This window comes from Cetorhinus maximus, chromosome 9 (genome assembly GCF_964194155.1).
Source record: "Cetorhinus maximus chromosome 9, sCetMax3.hap1.1, whole genome shotgun sequence".
NCBI classification, from domain to species: Eukaryota; Metazoa; Chordata; class Chondrichthyes; order Lamniformes; family Cetorhinidae; genus Cetorhinus; species Cetorhinus maximus.
The window spans coordinates 110,075,374-110,094,251 of NC_135887.1; the positions used below are offsets into that span (position 1 = coordinate 110,075,374).

The 18,878-nt window shown below is 48.1% G+C and overlaps 1 pseudogene; it reads left to right on the plus strand.

Annotated features, from left to right (window-relative positions):
* Positions 1-2,128: 2,128 nt before the first annotated feature.
* Positions 2,129-2,968, plus strand: LOC144684923 (small ribosomal subunit protein uS5 pseudogene; annotated as a pseudogene).
* The last annotated feature ends 15,910 nt before the right edge of the window (positions 2,969-18,878 follow it).

Sequence of the window (18,878 nt, forward strand, 5' to 3'; positions counted from 1 at the left end):
CTGACTCCCAGTTCCCTGCTGTTTTGAATATTTGCTATCAATGAAATCTTTCTCTGGCTTAACTGACTAAACAACTTTGGAACAGCAAGTGAGCAGAGTTATCACAATCGTTAGTCCAGGAGACATGGGGGAGCCGGAAATTCAGTGAGTGGTGTTACATCAACATTCCCACACGGTGAGACTCAGTGACAGCTCCCAGTCAAGTAAATGGACACTACCAGCACCACCTTCAAACAAATTACAGATTACTTGCAATCATCGAAGAAACAAATAAACAGCAACATGCTGAAGTTAATCTATCTACAGATATTTCACTGTTGGCGATGTTAATATTCTGTCTTTAATTATCACATGTACGGCTTCAAAAGATTGTTTCAAAGTGGTGTCAACTCTGGCACGATCGGAACAAAATGGAATGATTAGCTTATTCAGATGCTGCTGTTACATTGGGTGGAATTTAATAAGAGGAACTCGGGTCCCGACCGCGGAACGGAAAGAGGGCGCCACTTCCACTTGCATGTGGGGAGCCGATGCAAACGTTAATTAAAATGTAATGGGCTGGTGGCAGGCACATGAAACATGTGCGATTACACGGTGGGAGCAGTTTCACTGGTGGTGTCGCCATCAGGTGACAATGCAGCAGGTACGCACAAACTAGATAAGAGCCTTCTGGACGTATAGCGAAGCTCTGCGTCATGGTTACAACTTTTCTGTTGGACTCTGTTGTATCGCTGCTTTATTCAATTTCTTGTTGCCGTTCTCCATCACTCTCACTCCCTCCCATCATCACCCCAAACCCCCCCAAAAAAAGCTGACTTATTGTTCCTTTTCTTCCTGAGTCACATCCAAGCCCCTTCAACTTCACATATCTCAGCCTAGATAGAGACCGGCCCCCTACTTTAACCACACCCCGCTGTAGATTCTACAGGTTGCCAGGGAAGAGTGGGAGGTGCTCTTCTCCACAGATGGTATCAGAAGGCCTTCCTGCCTGAGTAAGGTGGCCTGGATGCAGATTGCAGAGGGGGTGAACAACTATGGGGTCCACCAAAGTTCCTGAGTCCAGTGGAGAATAATGGCCAATGACCTGCTCTGATCTGCTGGGCTAAGCGAACGCCTTTAGTGAATCCACCAAGTTAACCATGTGGAGAAGATAGGCAATGATATGAGCACTGCTGTGCTCCCACCCGCTTCCCCCTCCTCCCTGTAGTCTCCTTCCTCTTGGACCTGGACTCCTGCCAGCTTGATCATAAGTTTGGAGCAATGGCCAGCACAAAACAAGAATCAGCCTCCCCTCCTGGAATGCCTCTACCCTCCTATTGACACCATTGAACCTCCCACCATCACCCTTGACCCTGTGACAGAGGACATGCTATCTCTTCTTTGATACTACTCCCCCCCCAGGTCACTGTAGACATTCCTCCTCTGATACTAGACTCTTCCCCCCCACCACCCCACCCCATCATCCTTGACATGTCCTTACAATCCCTTGACCCACCCTCTGAGAACTTCCATTATCCCTACCTTCAATTGGACCTTTGCTCGTACCACATCAATGTCCCCCCCGTAACTGTGGACCCTCCCCATGAGAGACAGCTTCCTCACTTTGACACCCAGGACCTAACATTGCACACTATAAAGCCCATCTTTTGGCCACTCATTTTGCATCTCCTGACTGCTTACCCCATCCTCCCACACGACTCCCCTCACCCGACCCACCTAAGATGCCAGGCCTTTCCTGTTGTGCACTTCCACTCCCCAGCGCCACCCAGTTCCCTTCCTCAAAGACCCCTGGCCCTTATAGATAGATGCTCCTGACCCAACTGTTTTGGATAATCCCCAGGATCTGTGGACTCTTTGCATGATTCTTGGTTACTGGTATGCATGATCTATCTCCCTCTAGATAGACTATAGTCGTATTCTGGTACCTGCTTTAAACTGGTTTATTAATACCACATCTATACAGGTTACAGAGTCGGTATGTTGCTCCTGAGCATGGTGTGTTCTATCCTTCCTCTCAAGAGTCTAACACATGACTACAGATGTCAGTAACACATCATCATCTGCATCACTCATTAGCATATCCATTCCATTAACCCATTACAGTACACCAATTGAAAATTATCACCAAATGGTGGATGACACTGGCGGTAGAGGAGGTTTCTGCTGTGGCTTTGGCTCCAGTGGCCGTGGGCAGGTCCGAGGCCGCGGTGGAGAAATGGCAGAGGCTGTGGTGCTCATGGTGGAAAGGCTGAAGGTAAGGAGTGGGTGCCAGTAACTAGGCTTGGGTGTTTGGTAAAGGATATGAAGATCAAAACTCTGGAGGAAATTTACCTCTTCTCCCTTCCTATCAAGGAATCTGAAATCATTGACTTCTTCCTGGGATCGGCCTTGAAGGATGAGGTCCTCAAGATCATGCCTGTACAGAAGCAAACCCGTGCTGGTCAACGCACAAGGTTCAAGGCTTTTGTTGCTATTGGTGACTATAACGGACATGTTGGATTGGGTGTCAAGTGTTCCAAGGAAGTGGTCACTGCCATTCGTGGAGCTATTATTCTGGCGAAGCTGTCAATCATCCCTGTAAGGAGGGGTTACTGGGGTAACAAAATTGGAAAGCCACGCACCGTACCATGCAAGGTGACTGGCCGTTGTGGTTCAGTCTTGGTGCGTCTTATCCCTGCCCCACCTCATGGTACTGGTATTGTCTCAGCCCCTGTACCCAAGAAACTGCTTCCGATGGCTGGTATCAATGATTGCTACACCTCAGCCAGAGGCTGCTCAGCCACACTGAACTTTACTAAAGCTACTTTTGATGCCATCTCTTAAGACCTACAGTTACCTGACCCTGGATCTCTGGAGAGAGATTGTGTTTACCAAGGGCCCATCCCAGGAACTCACTGATCGTCTGGCCAAGGCCCACACCCATATGTCTGCCCAAAGATCCCAGTCGGCTGATGCTCCAGCAACATGAAGTGTTTATACAAAGAATAAAATAAAGACCTGTTGCCCATGAAAAAAAAACACCCCCTCACCCATGATATGCCCTTGCCCCTCCGACCCTCCATCCAAGGTGCCAATCTCCTGCTCCTCTCCCTGTTCCACAAAAACAATTGCTCATCTCAGATCCAAATGGACAAACTCAACTGCTGCACACCACCTTTAAACGATCACGAAACAGGCAACGCGAGATTCCCGTGTGCTGCTGACTTAATCTTGAAGGTAGGACTTAATTTGAAAAAGTTTTAAGATATGAGTACTCATGGGATATAAATGTATTGAAATGGGTATCTGCCACAAGGTGCTGTGAGGCCTGATCCACCACCGCAACTCCACTGACATCTCAACCCGCTGTTGGGAAACCCAGATTTCAGCTCCCGCCCAATTAAGTCCTCCCACCCACCACGTTTCTCACTCTTACAGGCCCCATTAAGTAGCGTCCATTGTGTGTGACTATGGGTGGGGCAGTAGGGGCCAATTTCCTTATATTTTGTTCTTTCATTTTTAAAAAACGTATAATCAACATTTGGCGTCGGCGGCAAGGCTGATATTTATTGCCCATTCCAGTCACCCTGACAAAGGTGGCAGCGTGTCTTCATCTTGAACCATTGATAGTGGGTTTGCACAACTGAGTCTTGCTGGGCCATTTCAGAGGGCAGTTAAGAGTCAACCATGTTGGTGCGAGACTAGAATTGCATTTAGACCCAGAGTAGGTAAGGACAGCAGATTTCCTTCTCGAAAGGACATTAATGAACTAGTTGGGTTTTTTGTGACCATCTGACAGCTTCACCGTGACTTTCACTGAGTCCAGATTTTTATTTCCAGATTTTTCAAATTTAATTAAAACTTTGAAACTGCCATAGTGGGTCTTGATCTCATCTTCTCTGGGTTATTAGTCCAGTAATAGAACCGCTATACTATCATACCCAGTATAACCTGCTGGGCCAAAAGTAAAATACTGTGGATACTGGAAATAAAAACAGAAAATGCTGGAAATGCTCAGCAGGGCAGACACCGTTTGTGGAGAGAGAAAAATTAGAGTTAACGTTCCTGGAGTGTGACCGTGCATCAGAATCAACCTGCTGGGATCTGGATTTGTACCCTATCCACACGAATGGGGTATTACTTTTCTCCTCAGCTGACTGTAAGGGCAGAATTTTCCATTTTTGAGACTAAGTGAGGTGGCAGGCCGGTTTCGCAGAGCGTTTCCCTCTGGTCGGAATGGCGGGAAATCGCACTCGTGTCCGCACTTGGAAGTTCAGTGCTTCTGCACAGGTGAGTATCTCTCCGAATCCCCTGGTGGGTCAGGAGCTGATTCGACTTCCCTGCCATTATGTGATGAGGTCGAAGGTCTGGGCACCATATTTAAACACCACCCGAGCACACATATCTCACTCTCTCCATCCCAGTTGTCTCCAGGACACACACACAGATGCCTGGAAACCAGATGAAGAAGTCTGCAAGCCACAAGAAGAAGGCTGCGCCCCACTTCTGCCCTGATGCCCTCAAGGTCTTGATTCGAGGAGTGTGGGAGCATAAGGATGTGCTGTGCCTGAGGGATGGTTTCCGAAAGCACACCAGCCTCACCTCTCTGGCCTGGAAGGCTATCGCAGGAGAGGTCAGCGCTGCTGCCCACCGCACATGCAACACCATCCAGTGCAGGAAGAGGATGAATGATCTAATCCGCTCCACCAGGATAAGTTATCCTTCAACTCCCTCCAATATCCAACTCTCATCGTGGTATCATGTACTCAGAGGGCTACTCTCTTCAGGGATCTCACACAACCATTAGCAGGGGACACATATGACACATCACCACCATCTCATCTATTATGCTGCTCATACTCCATCCTCTGCCCCTTCAGGGGAGGGCTCACTGCACACAGGGGGCATGCATGTGTCCCAACCTCAGCTCCATCCCTTCTCATCACATTCCTTTCTTTTGTCGTCATTCAGGACAATCTGGCCCACAACAAACGTGAAAGATCCCAGAGCCAGGGGAAGGATGGCCAACATTCTCCTCACCCGGTTTAGGAGGATGCTGCTGAGCTGGTGCGGAGGACAGGGATCGCTCTTGTGGGGAAGGAGAGATCGGCTTGTCCCAGGAACCCAGTATGGATGATACCTTCATGAGTTCACCGTATCCTGTCATTCACAGTGAGTGACATGCAATCTTGTATTCTGCCTGCTCATGAACTAAAACTCTCTTCTCTCTCTTGTAGGAGACTAGGATAGCCAACATAAGCCCCAGCCCCCACACCACCTCGGATGAGGAAGCTGAGGAAACCACCGAAGAAGAACCATCACAGTGCTCACCAGCACCCTTCATCAGCACAAAGACACACACCTCAGTGGGGCATAGCTCTAGATTAGGCTTGGGGTCACCTACTGGAGAACACCTGACTGACATATCCCCACAGCAGTTGGAGGTAGGGACAGCCCAGGTCTCTGGCACTTGGAGGGTTGCTGGACACCTGCTGAGTCCCAGTCAAATGATGAGCTTCTGCGATTGGCCTCTGAGGCAATGCTGGAGATGCAACAACAGGCGGTGCAAACATCAGACAGATGTGGCAGTCACTCAGCTCACTGGAGCAAAAGATGGAGGAGTCCCTCCACGTTCTGTCTGATGTCGTGACTTCGACAACCGAGCGCCTCGAGGTCACTATGGGAAGGTTGGCGACCACCACGGAGGCCTTGGTCCAGCAGGTTTTGCTGGATTTGCGCTTGGCCCTGGACTTCATAGTCACACACACACTGGTGGGCATCAGTGCCTAGGTGAGAGGGAGACAAGGCACCTTGACCTCTCTCCAGGTGCCCCTTCTCCTCAAGGAGTCGGGGAGGGGCCCTTGGGAATCCACAGGGAGGATGAACATCAGCAGGACACCACAGTGGCCTCCACTCAGGATGCTCCAAGGGTGTCCAGCTGCTGAGGAGCCGCTCTGCCTGTGACCCCATCCGCTCCAGCTGCTTAGGCAGAGGAAGGTGCATCTGCCAATGAGCACAAGACCCATATTAGGCCGGGGCCCTCCAGGCCTCGGGCCACCAGAGGACGTCCGTAAAGGTCATCACACGTCAGGACGTAGCAGTCAGCAGGTGCCTCTACCTCTGCAGTGGATGTCGGTGCTGCACCCAGGCATAGTGGTAGGGTTAGGAAAATGATGAAATATTGAAATCACTTTTGGGTCATGGGTGTACAATCACTGTAAAAATATTGCACTTTTGTTAATACATTTGATGTTTCTGCAAATGGTTTGGTCAACAGAAGGCATTGTGATTGATTACATATAAATTCTCTTATTTCGAGCTTTAGCCATTCCCCCACTCAGTGATAGTCTCCCTTTGTGGGATTCATATTCATGTGATGTCAACCTCACTAAGGTTGTTTCTGCACCCTTGTGTGATATTGTGGAGATGTGTTAAACTCTTTACTGGAACTGTATGCTTCATGTGCTTGTAACCCTTTTTTGTTCACAACACATTGTTGTGTGAAGACAGCTCAGCAGCCTTGAGGAATTAGCAGCAGTTGTGTCTCCTCAGTGGAAGTGCCAAAGGCCAAGGCCTGGACAAGAGGATGATATCCCTAACCATGTCCTCATCTCACTGGCCGTTGTAGTTTCTCATTAATGTGGCAACGACTGCATCAAGTAAGTCACCGCAGCGTTCTTGCTGTTGTCGACTTTCACTTCCCGGAGCGAGTGCATACAGGGTGCACCACTGACCTTCTTAGAGATCATGGCATTGAACGGGGTGAATCATGAGGCTAGAAGGTGCATGTCTGAATGCTGAACTTGCTCTCGATGTGACTCGTTGGACATCTCTTTCAATGCCATGGAATGGCAGGAAGGGACAGGAGAAATATGGCCATCTCCCGTTTTCTTCACTTTACTCCTCCTGGAATCTGCTAACAATTAAAGTGGCACAGGCATGTCTTCCATGGTTCCTCGATGGTGTCATCCCATGTAAGCTGACCCTCACCACCCTCTTCAGGTTCCTGGCCCTTCTACTCTTCATTCTCCGAGTAGCTCTCATCCTCCTCCATTTCTCCCTCTGGCAAGGGATCACCCTTTTGCAGTGCCAGGTTGTGAAGCTCGCAACACACAGCGATGATGTGGTATACCCTATCTGGAGTGTACTGCAGCGCCCCACCTGAGCGGTTAAAACATAGAAAACATCTTCAGAATCCAATGGTCTGCTCGATTAGGGACCACGTGGAGCCGTGAGTTGCGTTGTACCTCTTCTCCGAAGCAATCCGAGGCCAAAACATGGGTGTCATAAGGCAGTGTTTCAGTGGGTAACCTTATCCCCAACCAGCCGTCCCTGTAGACAGTCAGGCGCTTTGAATATCTGAGACACCTGGGAGTGACTCAGGATGTATGAGTCATGGCAACTCCCAGGATAGATGGCACACGGTGCTTCCGATTGCACACCAGTTGAACATTGATGGAATGATGGCCTTTACGGTTGATAAACATTAGTGGCTGCTGCCATGGAGCCCTTAAAGCCGATTGCACCCTACACTCTTGGGAAGCCTGAGAGCTGCAAAGCCATTGAATCTCACAGCCTGGCTATCTTCATCTAATGTAAGCCTCACATAGTGATGTGCCTTGCTGTAGACCTCCTTGATGCATCTATGTGCGGTGGACTGTGAGATGCAGCACAGGCCTTACGGAGCCCACATCCCATGAATGATTAAAAAAACATTGTGGTCCATAGTGGCTTCTGTCCCACGCGCCCTGTTACTGATGCAGCCTTGTATCTGAGGTGGTAACAGACATATCAAGGTGACCAAGATGCCATCCCTAAGACTTAACAACATCTGAATTCCATGGTTAGCGAAGGTGTGAATGACATGCACAAACTGACCTAGCTCAGTGCTCCAATCTCAGATCTGGCATGCTGATTAACAATAAGTTGCTCATGATTAATAACTGGATGCCCTCTGAATGCCAATTCTGAAAGCACATGAGAGTCTTCCATTGATGGGATGGCATATATTCAACAGCTTTGCCTCCTTAATGGTTGCCTGCATTCCCAAATTTCACATTCCTGCATGTTAATTTGAAATGCAGCAACTGTGTTAAGCTAGTGACTCTTACATTTCCCTGTTACAACGTGGCAAAGGCATGTGTTCCAATGGCTACCTTTTCAAGGAACTCTTCCTCCTTTGACTCCATTATAATCTTGTGGTACCAACAAGTTAATGGGTGTGCCCAGAAAGGGCCCCTTAGTCCAGCAGTGCACTCTGCCCAGACTGCATCAGACCCAGATTCACTTCTACTTTCAATTTATAACTTGCCATTAGTTTGAGAGTGCAAGATGGTGGTTCTCCACTATTGCTTCGAGATCAGCTTCAAATTCACTTTCTCATTGTCCGCATGCCAGAAATTTACCTGGAGCCTCATGATGTGAAGGTAGAGCTCCCTCCTGTTATTCTCTAGCCTTGCCTAGTAATACTGGATCCCATTGTTGTTGTGGTCGACATTCCTATCCTCTCCCCTGAGCTCATCACTTTTGATGTGCACTTGCCCCATGTGGACCTCTACCCTCCCCATCTAGAGGCTGTGTGCATGGTCACCTCCAGAGGAGGATCCCCACCCCACCCCCCCCCCATCCCCCCCACCCCCTCCACTTCCCACTTATTATGTTTTCCCAAAATACAGGCTGCAGATGCCTCCCATAGCCATTACTACCCCATCTGCAGCCCAGTACAGAGACAGACAAGCCCATGGACAGCGACTGTGAAAACGCCCTGCACATCAAGCTGTGCATTATCCCAATTGAGCACTCAGCCCTTGACCCTCTCTGGAGTGGGAGTACAATATGCACGCCATGCATAGCCCTTAGCATGGCTGTCTCAACTCTCTTACTCTTAACTGTGAAGCCCACAGAGTCCAGGACCGGCTCTACTCTCTAGTTTCTGACTCCTGACTGTGAGCCCAATGAGTGTCTCTACTCTCTGACACCAATCTGCTAGCTCCAGACCAACGACTTTGACTTTCAATGAGTTCCCCGTTACCCTCAGGACTGAACACTACACTGTCTCGCTTCCCAAACACCCCGCTTCTTACGAGTCTCAGTGTGACCCATCTCTCTTATGCCACGCTAACACACACCCACCCCCTACCCTATTCCAGAGTCTGTGTGCATCCCTTCCCATTCATATATGTGGTATCCCATCCACCCCTTGTTTGTCAGTGTTTCAGTTTACCTTGTTGGGCTCCAGATTCCCATCCCTCTGTCTCCCCTCTGCCTGCCATCGTTCCCCCTCCTTCTTCACCCTTTACAAAGCCTTCCTGCCCCTCTGCCTTTCATCATTCCCCCTCCCTGCAACCCCTTGTAATGCCTTCCTGCTCCTTTGCTCCCCCCGCCAAGTGTTTCCCCTCCCCCCAACCTCTCGCAATGCCTTCCCTGTCCCTTCTCCCCCATGTGTCCGTGACCCTTCCCCCACCCCCCCAGTCGAAATGCTGGCCTCTGTCTGAATGCTCAGCTCTGCCTGAGTACCGCTGCACAGTTGTCTCTTTCTGGACTACGGAGGCACCCGCTGGGAACAAACACCCAGTGTGTGGCGTTCCACTGGCATCGCATCGAGACTGGCGCAGCGCTGTGGCAGGTCCCCTATGAATGTTGCACTTACTCAAAATCGCGAGTGAAGCGAGGTTCGACTGCTGAAATATTTTTTTCCAAACGTGATTCAGACCGATGTGATTTCCCGCTGGCGTGATGCAAGATTGAAAGGCAGCACATGACTCCAACCAGCAGCTAATTTAATGAGCTTTCATGAGATTGTGATGAATATACACGCCGTCCATGCCACTCGTCAGCAGGGTACCCGACCCGCCATTACCCCGCCGTCGGGTGAACTGTGAACTGTTTTCACACTGGAAGGATTCCGATTTTTTTGCCTCCCGCTAAATTCTCCACTTCCACCCATCACTAAACCTGCCACAGGCAGGATGAGAAAATTCCACCCTCAGAGTCTGACTGTAGCAGGGATCGTTCTGGCCCCACTCTAGATATCCCTGGTGAGTGAAGACTGGTTGGAGGTCCAGCTCGGAATGCACGTTTGGACAGAGTGACATTTGGCTCGGGATCATATTTCAACCTCAGAGTCAGAAGGGCAGGGATCAGGACCCACTGTGAGAGGTGCATTTTACCCTGGGTTACAGCCCACCTAGGAGAAGGTATTCTGTAGATAAAACCATGAGGGAGGTAATGGGAACCACCTCGGCCACTGCTCCCATGTAAATGGCTCATAAAATCTCATGTGAGTTTAATGGACAACCAGGTCTTATGAATGTGCACTAGATGCAGGGCCTTTATACCATACAATAAAAGCAAAATACTGTGGATGCTGGAAATCTGAAACAAAAACAAAAATAGCTGGAAAAACTCAGCAGGTCTGACAGCATCTGCGGAGAGGAACACAGTTAACGTTTCGAGTCCATATGACTCTTCATCAGAACTAAAGAATTATAGAAACATGGTGAAATATAAGCTGGTAGAGGGTGGGGGTGGGACAGGTAGAGCTGTGGAGGCAAAGAAGAGATTGCCGAAGATGTTGTAGACAAAAGGACAAAGGGGTGTTGACGGTGGTGATATTATTTAAGGAATGTGCTAATAGTGACATTAAGGGTAGAAAGCAGGACAAACAAGTGGCAGATGGCCCTAGTGGGAGTGGGGTAGGGGGAAAGGGATCGAAATGGGCTAAAAGGTGGAGATAAAATGATAGATTTAAAAATGGGTGGGAAAAGAAAAATATATTTTAAAAATATAAATTATTGGAAAAAGGGGGATCGGAAAGGGGGTGGGGATGGAGGAGAGAGTTTATGATCTGAAGTTGTTGAACTCAATGTTAAGCTCGGAAGGCTGTAGAGTCCCTAGTCGGAAGATGTTCCATACCATGTTATACCATGTTGGGCTGCCCACTGTAAATTAGATGATGCACAGTTTAAAAGGACAAAAGTTTTGCCATCTAATGCACATTACATTTGTTTTCAAAGGTGGGATTATGTCCTTTTAAAACTACAATGTTGAATTGTAAGTGCAGTCTCGGGGGCTATGGTTTGTTTGGAGATCATTGATAATTTCAGTCTCAGCCGTGACTCAATGAATATCACTCTCACCGCGGAACCAGAATAATGTGTGGTCAAGTGCAACTTCAGAGACTTCACACAATCTAAGTGATTCCACAATGCTGAGGGAATGCTGCACTGTCGGCAGTGCTATCTTTTGAATGAAATGTTAAACCGCTAAGGTGGGTTTAAAATATCCCATTTGAACAAGAACAGGAGAGTTTTCCCCAGTGCCCTGGACAATATTTATCTCTTAATCCATGCCTAAAAACAGATGACTTTGGTCATTTATTTCATTCCTGTTTGCAGGATCTTGCTGTGCACAAATTGGCTGCATCCTACATTACAACAGTAACTACACTTCAAAACTACTTCATTTTCTGTAAAAGCACTTTGGGATGTCCTGCAGTTGTGAGAGGGGAAGTTTCTTGCTTTCTTTTTTCGAAAATGCAGGGCAGATCCTAGCTGAGACTCAGAGTCGCTTAGCACTAAAACAAAATGTGATGTCTAAAATGTGAAGCCTCCATAAGCAGAACTTGCAGTTTTTAATATATTAGAGACAAATCGGCGATTGGTTGTGCAGAACTTGAGTATTGCTGAAAAAAGAGACGTTATCGAAGATTTTTGTCTTGCACTCATTGGATAGCTCGCAAGAATTCTCCAACAGTAATGTGGGAACAATTTATACTGCATGAGAAGAGAGTGCTGATTTTTTTCTTTTTCAGTAATATTAGAGGCAGCAGTATTTGCATTGATTTAGCACTTCATAACATTATCAAAATGCCTCAGAAACAGCTTGAATTTACATTGTGAATGTAAAAATTAATGTTAAAAAAATTCCAAGGCACTTCAGGGGAGTAATCAGACAAAAATGGTCACCCAAACAAAGGAGATATTAGGAGGGATGACATTGTGTGATCTTTGGAGAGTATTAAAGTAAGACAGAGATATATAAACAACACTTTGAAAGCACAACCAAAGCGTGATACAAAGGATCATTTGGGTTTGAGTGAGTGCTGGCAGCATGCCTAGCTCAGCTGTAAAGATCCACAGAATTTATGTCACCAGAACAACTCTGGAACAGCGTTACTAACTAATCCCGCACTTGGGAATAAAGTTTGCTTCCATAGTTGTCACATATTCCTTGCATTTATATAGAGCCTTTCATGACCTCAGGACATCTCAAAATGTCCAACAAAGGATGCAGTACGTTGACATGCTTGCAGATGTTGTTTGTAGGTTAAGGAAAACAGGCTGTGGATTTTTTAAAAAGTTCAGCCTGTGTTGAAATTACACGGAAGCTGTTGGACTATAACTCTGGGAGTGGCCATCCGGTAACAAAACAGAAAAAGAAACAGGAGCTGAGTTTTCTATATATGAATGTGATGACCTAGAGAAACCACAAGTACAGGAGCAGAGTTCACTGACTCACCCACAACATTAACCCTTGATCACACGTTCAAATTTAATATCATTAGCAAAATACAGGAGGACCCTTTGTTTTACGAAAATGGGCGTGAGTCTGTGGAACATATAATCAGCAGTGGTGACCCAACAAGAAACATTAATGAGTTTCAGAAAGGAGCCAAATGTGTTCAGGGTCTTAGAGAATTATCTAACACAAAGGAAGATAGTGTTGTTTGAGGTCAATCATCTCAGTTCCAGGGCATCACTGCAGGAGTTCCTCGGGGTAGTGTCCTCAGCCCAGCCATCTTCAGTTGCTTCATCAATGACCTTCCTTCCATCATAAGGTCAGAAGTGGGGATGTTCATTGACGATTGCACAATGTTCAGCACCATTCGAGACTTCTCAGATACTGAAGCAGTCCATGTCCAAATGCAGCCAGACCTGAACAATACAGTTTGGGTTGACAAGTGGCAAATAACATTCGTGCTACACAAGTGCCAGGCAATGACCATCTCCAACAAGATAGAATCTAACCATTGCCCCTTGACATTCAATGACATTATCATTGCTGAATCCCCCAATATCAATATCCTGGGGGTTACCATTGACCAGAAACTGAACTGGACTAGGCACATAAATGCTGTGGCTACAATAGGTCAGAGGCTAGGAATCATGCGGCGAGTAGCTCACCTCCTGACTCCCCAAAGCCTGTCCACCATCTATAAGTCACAAGTCAGGAGTGTGATGGAATACTCTAGATGAGTGCAGCTCCCACAACACTCAAGAAGCTTGACACCATCCAGGACAAAGCAGCCCACTTGATTAGCACCTCTTCCACAAACATTCACTCCCTCCACCACCAACACACAGTGACAGCAGTGTGTACCAACTATAAGATGCACTGCAGGGACTCACCAAGGCTCCTTACACAGCACCTTCCAAACCCACAACCGCTACTATCTGAAGGACAAGGGCAGTAGACACATGAGAACACCAACACCTGGAAGTTCGCCTCCAAGCCACTCACCATCCTGACTTGGAAATATATCACCGTTCCTTCACTGTCGCTAGGTCAAAATCCTGGAACTCCCTCCCTAACAGCACTGTGGGTGTACCTACACCACATGCACTGCAATGGTTCAAGAAGGCAGCTCACCACCACTTCCTCAAGGGCAATTAGAGATGGGCAATAAATGCTGGCCTAACCAGCGATGTCGGCATCCCATGAATGAATAAAAAAAACACTGGTTTAGGAGGACTAGATGGGCTGAAGATGTCAACCATGGCTCAGTGGGTAGGACTCTTGCCTGAGTCAGAAGGTTCAAAGTTCAAGTCCCACTCCAGAGATTCGAATACAAGATTGAGGTTGACACTCCAAGTAGAGTACTGTTGGAGGTGCAGTATTGAGGGAGTGCTGCTTTGTCAGAGGGCACAGTTCTGAAGGTGCACTGCACTGTTGAAGGATGTGGTACTGAGGGGGTGCTGCACTGTTGGAGGGCATGGCTCTGAGGGAGCACTGCACTTTTGGAGCATGTGGTTCTGAGAGAGAGTGCTGCATTCTCAGGGAGGGTTGCACTGTTGGAGGGGGGTTTTGCGGGAATGCTGCACCATTGGCTGTTTGGAAAATACCTGTGTTTCCTACATTACAACAGTGATTGCACTTCAACAAGTACTTCATTAGCTGTAAGGAGCTTTGGGATGTCCTGACGTTGTGAAAGGTGCTATATAAATGTAAGTCTTACTCCTGCCTGAAGCTGTTAGTTCTATTGTAAAAGAAGATGAAAGTGTGAGTGAATGAGCCAAGCAGAAGTGATGTTGTAATACCCCTTTAAATATAGCAGGGAGGCTGAGGTATTGAGATAGTAATTTATGCAGAGTGTAGAGGATCAGTTCATGGGGAAGGGGCTGTCCTTGGGATCCTCCTGTGTAATGAGGTATTGAGATAGTAATTTATGCAGAGTGTAGAGGATCAGTTCATGGGGAAGGGGCTGTCCTTGGGATCCTCCTGTGTACTCTTTGCGCACAGGAGCAACGAGTTTTGACTCACTCCACACAAACACACTAACGACCACGCCACATTGCTTGCTGTTGTGTAATCCGAGGTTTACGTGCAGCTTGTCACTGCACTGGCACTAGGTCAGTTTGATCAAACACTCCCTCAGCAATGCAGCGAGCGGGAAGCAAGCGACTCTGGGCAAATGCTGCTGCTGCTCCCTGCCAGCCAGCACCAGGGTAAAGCTTCGTGCAGGAGGGAGGCTTCCCTCCCCCTGTATCCATCACGGGAATCCCGGACTAGCTCCCAGGATTACTCCGAGTCAGTGTGGAGAGAGAAGCAGCGGCCGGAGCGGCCACTGACCACAGCTTCCCCAAGGATCAAAAGGCAGGACAGAGCGGATACCGTGCAGCAAGTATCGTCTATTTCTCTCTCCCTCTCCCCCACAACACTTTGTGTCCCTCTCCCTCCCTCTCTCTGTCCCTCTCACTCTATCCAGCTCCCTCTCTTTCGGTCTTTCTCGCCTTCTCCCCCAATCCTTTTCTCGGTCTATCCCTCCCTTGGTGAACACAACTCTACCCGCTCACTCTGACACGCTCTCACTCTCTTCTCCTTTCCCTCCTCTTCCCAGCCCCCACTCCTCACTTCCTCCCTCCATTCTCCACCTCTACCACCCACCACCTCTCCCATCACCCCTGCACTCGCCCCACTTGCCCCACCCTCACCCTCTCATCCTGCCCTCGCCCTCTCTCCCTCGTACTGCCCTCTCCCCCTCGTCCCGCCGCCCTCGTCCTCTCCCCCTCGTCTCGCCCTCGCTCCCTCGTCCCATCCTCACCCTCTCATCCTGCCCTCGCCCTCTCCCTCTCGTCCCGCCGCCTTCGCCCTCTCCCCCTCGACCCGCTGCCTTCGCCCCCTTGTCCCCCCCCACGTCCTCCCCCCCCCCTACACTGGCCCCCTCGTCCTATCCCCGCCTTCTCGTGTCCCCCTCCCCCTGCCCTCGCCCTCCCCCTGCCCTCGCCCTCCCCCTGCCCTCGCCCTCCCCCTGCCCTCGCCCTCCCATCCTCCCCCGGCCCGCCCTTGCCCTCTCGTGTCCCCCTTGGCCCTCCCCCGCCTCTCGTCTTCCCCCAGCCCAGCCCCGACCTCTCGTTCTCCCCCACACTCGCCCCTATTGTTGCCCTTTCTAATTCAATTTTTGTCTCCCGGCCTAATGGGTGTGGCTGACAGACAGTGACGTGTGGATTGGCAACCACTGACAGAGGAACTGAGGGCACGGCTAAGAGAGAGAAAATGAGAGTGAAAGTGGGGCAGAGCGGGAGACACAGAGAGAAAAAGAGAGTGAAACAGGGAGAGAGATAAAGCGACAGAGAGCCTGAAACAGTATTTCATAAAGGGTGAAAGACAAATGGACAGAGTATGGGGATGTGATAGAGGAGATAGCATACGACAGAATCAAAGAGGGAGAGTGCAATGGGGGTGAAGAACAAAATGTGGAGACACAGAAAGACACAGAGAGAAGGAGAAACAGGGACAAAGTTGGGCGCTGAGAAATGAAGATGTGCATTGAGAAATGGAGAGGGACGGTGGGGGTAGTAAGGAAGTGCAACAAAGCAGGAAAGAATGTGAGTTAAGAAGCGGGCAGGACAGGAAAGTGAAGTGAAGCAGTGATAGCTGGAGAAAGAAAGAGACAAATGAAGGGGTAATGAGTGAGGACAGAGGGAACATAGTAGTTTTGTATAAGAGAGGGGAATATGTAAAGGATTAATAGAAGGTGGAGTGAGGAGAGGGATGAGTGGGCAGGGGAGAGAGAGGAGGAGTTGGGGTGGCTGAGAGAAAATGGGCAGGAAAAAAGAGGGGTTAGGGGGTGGAGAAGGAGTGCCTACACAGAGAGAGGTGGGGAAGGAGATCCTCAGCAAGGGGGGAGTTCCTGGACAGGAAGGGGCAGCCCAATGTCGGAGCCTGGACCGCAGACTCACTCACTCCAGGGGTAGGTGAGCCACTGACTCATGCACATTGTGCTTTCTCTGACCCACTGTGCGTGTGACAGCGGCTAACTTGCTTTTAGGACAACAGCAATTGGGAGATTCAAGGAGAAGGCACCGAGAGCAGCAATGCATTTATACAGCACCTGTTGAATGTAGTAAAACAACCCAAAGCACTTCACAGCAGTGTTAACAAATAAAATTTGATACCGAGCCACATAAGGAGCTATTAAGACAGATGACCAAAAACTTGATCAAAGTGGTAGGTATTAAGGGGAGTCTTAAAGAAGGAGAGACTGAAAGAGAGGCGGAGAGGTTTAGGTAGGGAATTCCAGAGCCTGCCGCCCAGGTAGCTGATGGTATGGCTACCAATGGTGGTGTGATTAAAATCAGGGTGTGCAAGTGTCCAGATTTGGAGGAACACTGATCCCAGAGGGTTGTAGGACTGGAGGAGGGAGGGGAGGGGCCATGGAGGGATTTGAAAACAAGGATGAGAATTTTAGAACCGAAGCTTCGTCAGACCAGGAGCCGATGCACGTCAGCAAGCGGAAGGAACTGTGGGTGAATAGGATTTGATGAGTTAAGATAAAGGCAACAGAGCTTGGGTGACCAACAGCAGGTGCAAGATGGCAAGACAGCCAGGATAGGTTGGAATTTCCAAAAGTAGCAACAGCTGCTTTGACAAGAAGACTGCAGAAAAGCACAAGAAGTATTGCTATTGTTCTCAGAAACTGAAATACAGAACTGGGCATGATAGGCAGAGCAGGAGTCGGGATCCCATCGGGAGACGGGGGCCTTGGGAATTTCCTTGTGGAATTACCATCCTTGGTTTCAGATATCCCTTGACGTTCAGGCAAAGGTTCCTGTAACATTGAACAACAATCTGAAGCTTCCGTTTCATCTGTTGAGAGGAAGTTTGTCAACAATGTTTAGTTTTCATAGGTTTCCAAAGCTGCTGGAAAAGAATTGCCTACATTTCTATGTGTACATGTGGTTGATTGTCTGTGTGTTTGCATGTGTATGTATGTACCTGTGTATTTGTATGTATTTATGTGTATGTGGGCATGTCTGCATGTGTTTATGTGTGTGTGTTTGTGTGGCTGCATGTGTATGGGCACTTGGGTATACAAGATATAATTACAAAGTTAGCAAATTACATGAAACTCGGATGTGGAGTAAACAATGAGGAGGATAGCAATAAACTTCAGGAGGACATTAACAGCCTGCTGAAATGGGCAGAAACCTGACAAATGCAATTTAACACAGAGAAGTACGAAGTGACACCCTGGAAGAAAGAATGAGGAGATGCAACTTTAAAGGGGGTGAAGGAACAGCGAAATTGGTGGTATTTGCACACAAATCTTTGAATCTGATAGGACAAGTTGAGACGGCTGTTTAAAAAGCATATAGATATTTGGATTAAGAGAGGAATAGAGTTCAAAAGCAAGGAAGTTATAGTAACCCTTTATAAAATATTGGTTAGATCCAGTTGGAGCATTGCGATCAATTCTGGGCACCACAATTTATTTAGAATGTCCATGCCTTGGGGAGGGTGCAGAAGAGATTCAATCTTATGGTTCTAGGGTTGAGACATTTCAAGTATGTAGGGTGACTAGTAAGCAAACACAAAGATAGCAGTTGGTCACTGAGTGCAGCTAGTTTGAGCTTGGGAATTTGGTGAGTTAGGGAATTCGGTGCAGTGAGGGAGGAGGTGTTGTTCACATACATAGCTACCTTAACTTTGAGTTTAAAAGAGTGTGGAGAGTGGAAGGTGAGTTTAAAAGACCTAGGGGGCTCAGTCTGTGGACTGGCCATGTTCTGAGAAAAATCAGTGTGCTGTCATAAGAAAATGGGTATTTTGCTCATTTGTCTTTCAAAACTCATGTAATTTATAGTAATTGTAAGGTTTTTTTAGTATTAGGTTTACTGGCAGAAGTAAAGCTTATTGGGAGTGGTAGGGTTTATTAATTATAAATTAATTAAGAAAATAATTAACACATAATTAAAGATGGCAGTGCAGATGATATGTTGCGACTGTTGAATGTGAGAAATCCTGGACACCAGTGTGATCCAAGGCAAACACATCTGTAATAAGTGTCTGCGGCTTAAGGAGCTTTGGCTCAGAGTTATTGAGCTGGAGGCCAAGCTGGAGACACTGCAATGCACCAGGGAGGGGAAAAGTTCCCTGGACACTTTGTTTCAGGGATGGTCACACCCTTTAGGATAGGATCTTCTAATTTGATCAGTAGGCAGGGACAGGAGGGTGTGACTGCAAGTGAGGTAGTTAAGGGGATCAACAAGGTAGAATTGGAGGAGCCTCTTGCAATTGTCCAACAGGTTCGAGGTTCTTGCAGCTTGTATGAACAAAATGGGGGCAGCAGGGTGGATGGGTGAACTGACCATGTCACTGTGGTACAGGAAACCATTCGAGTT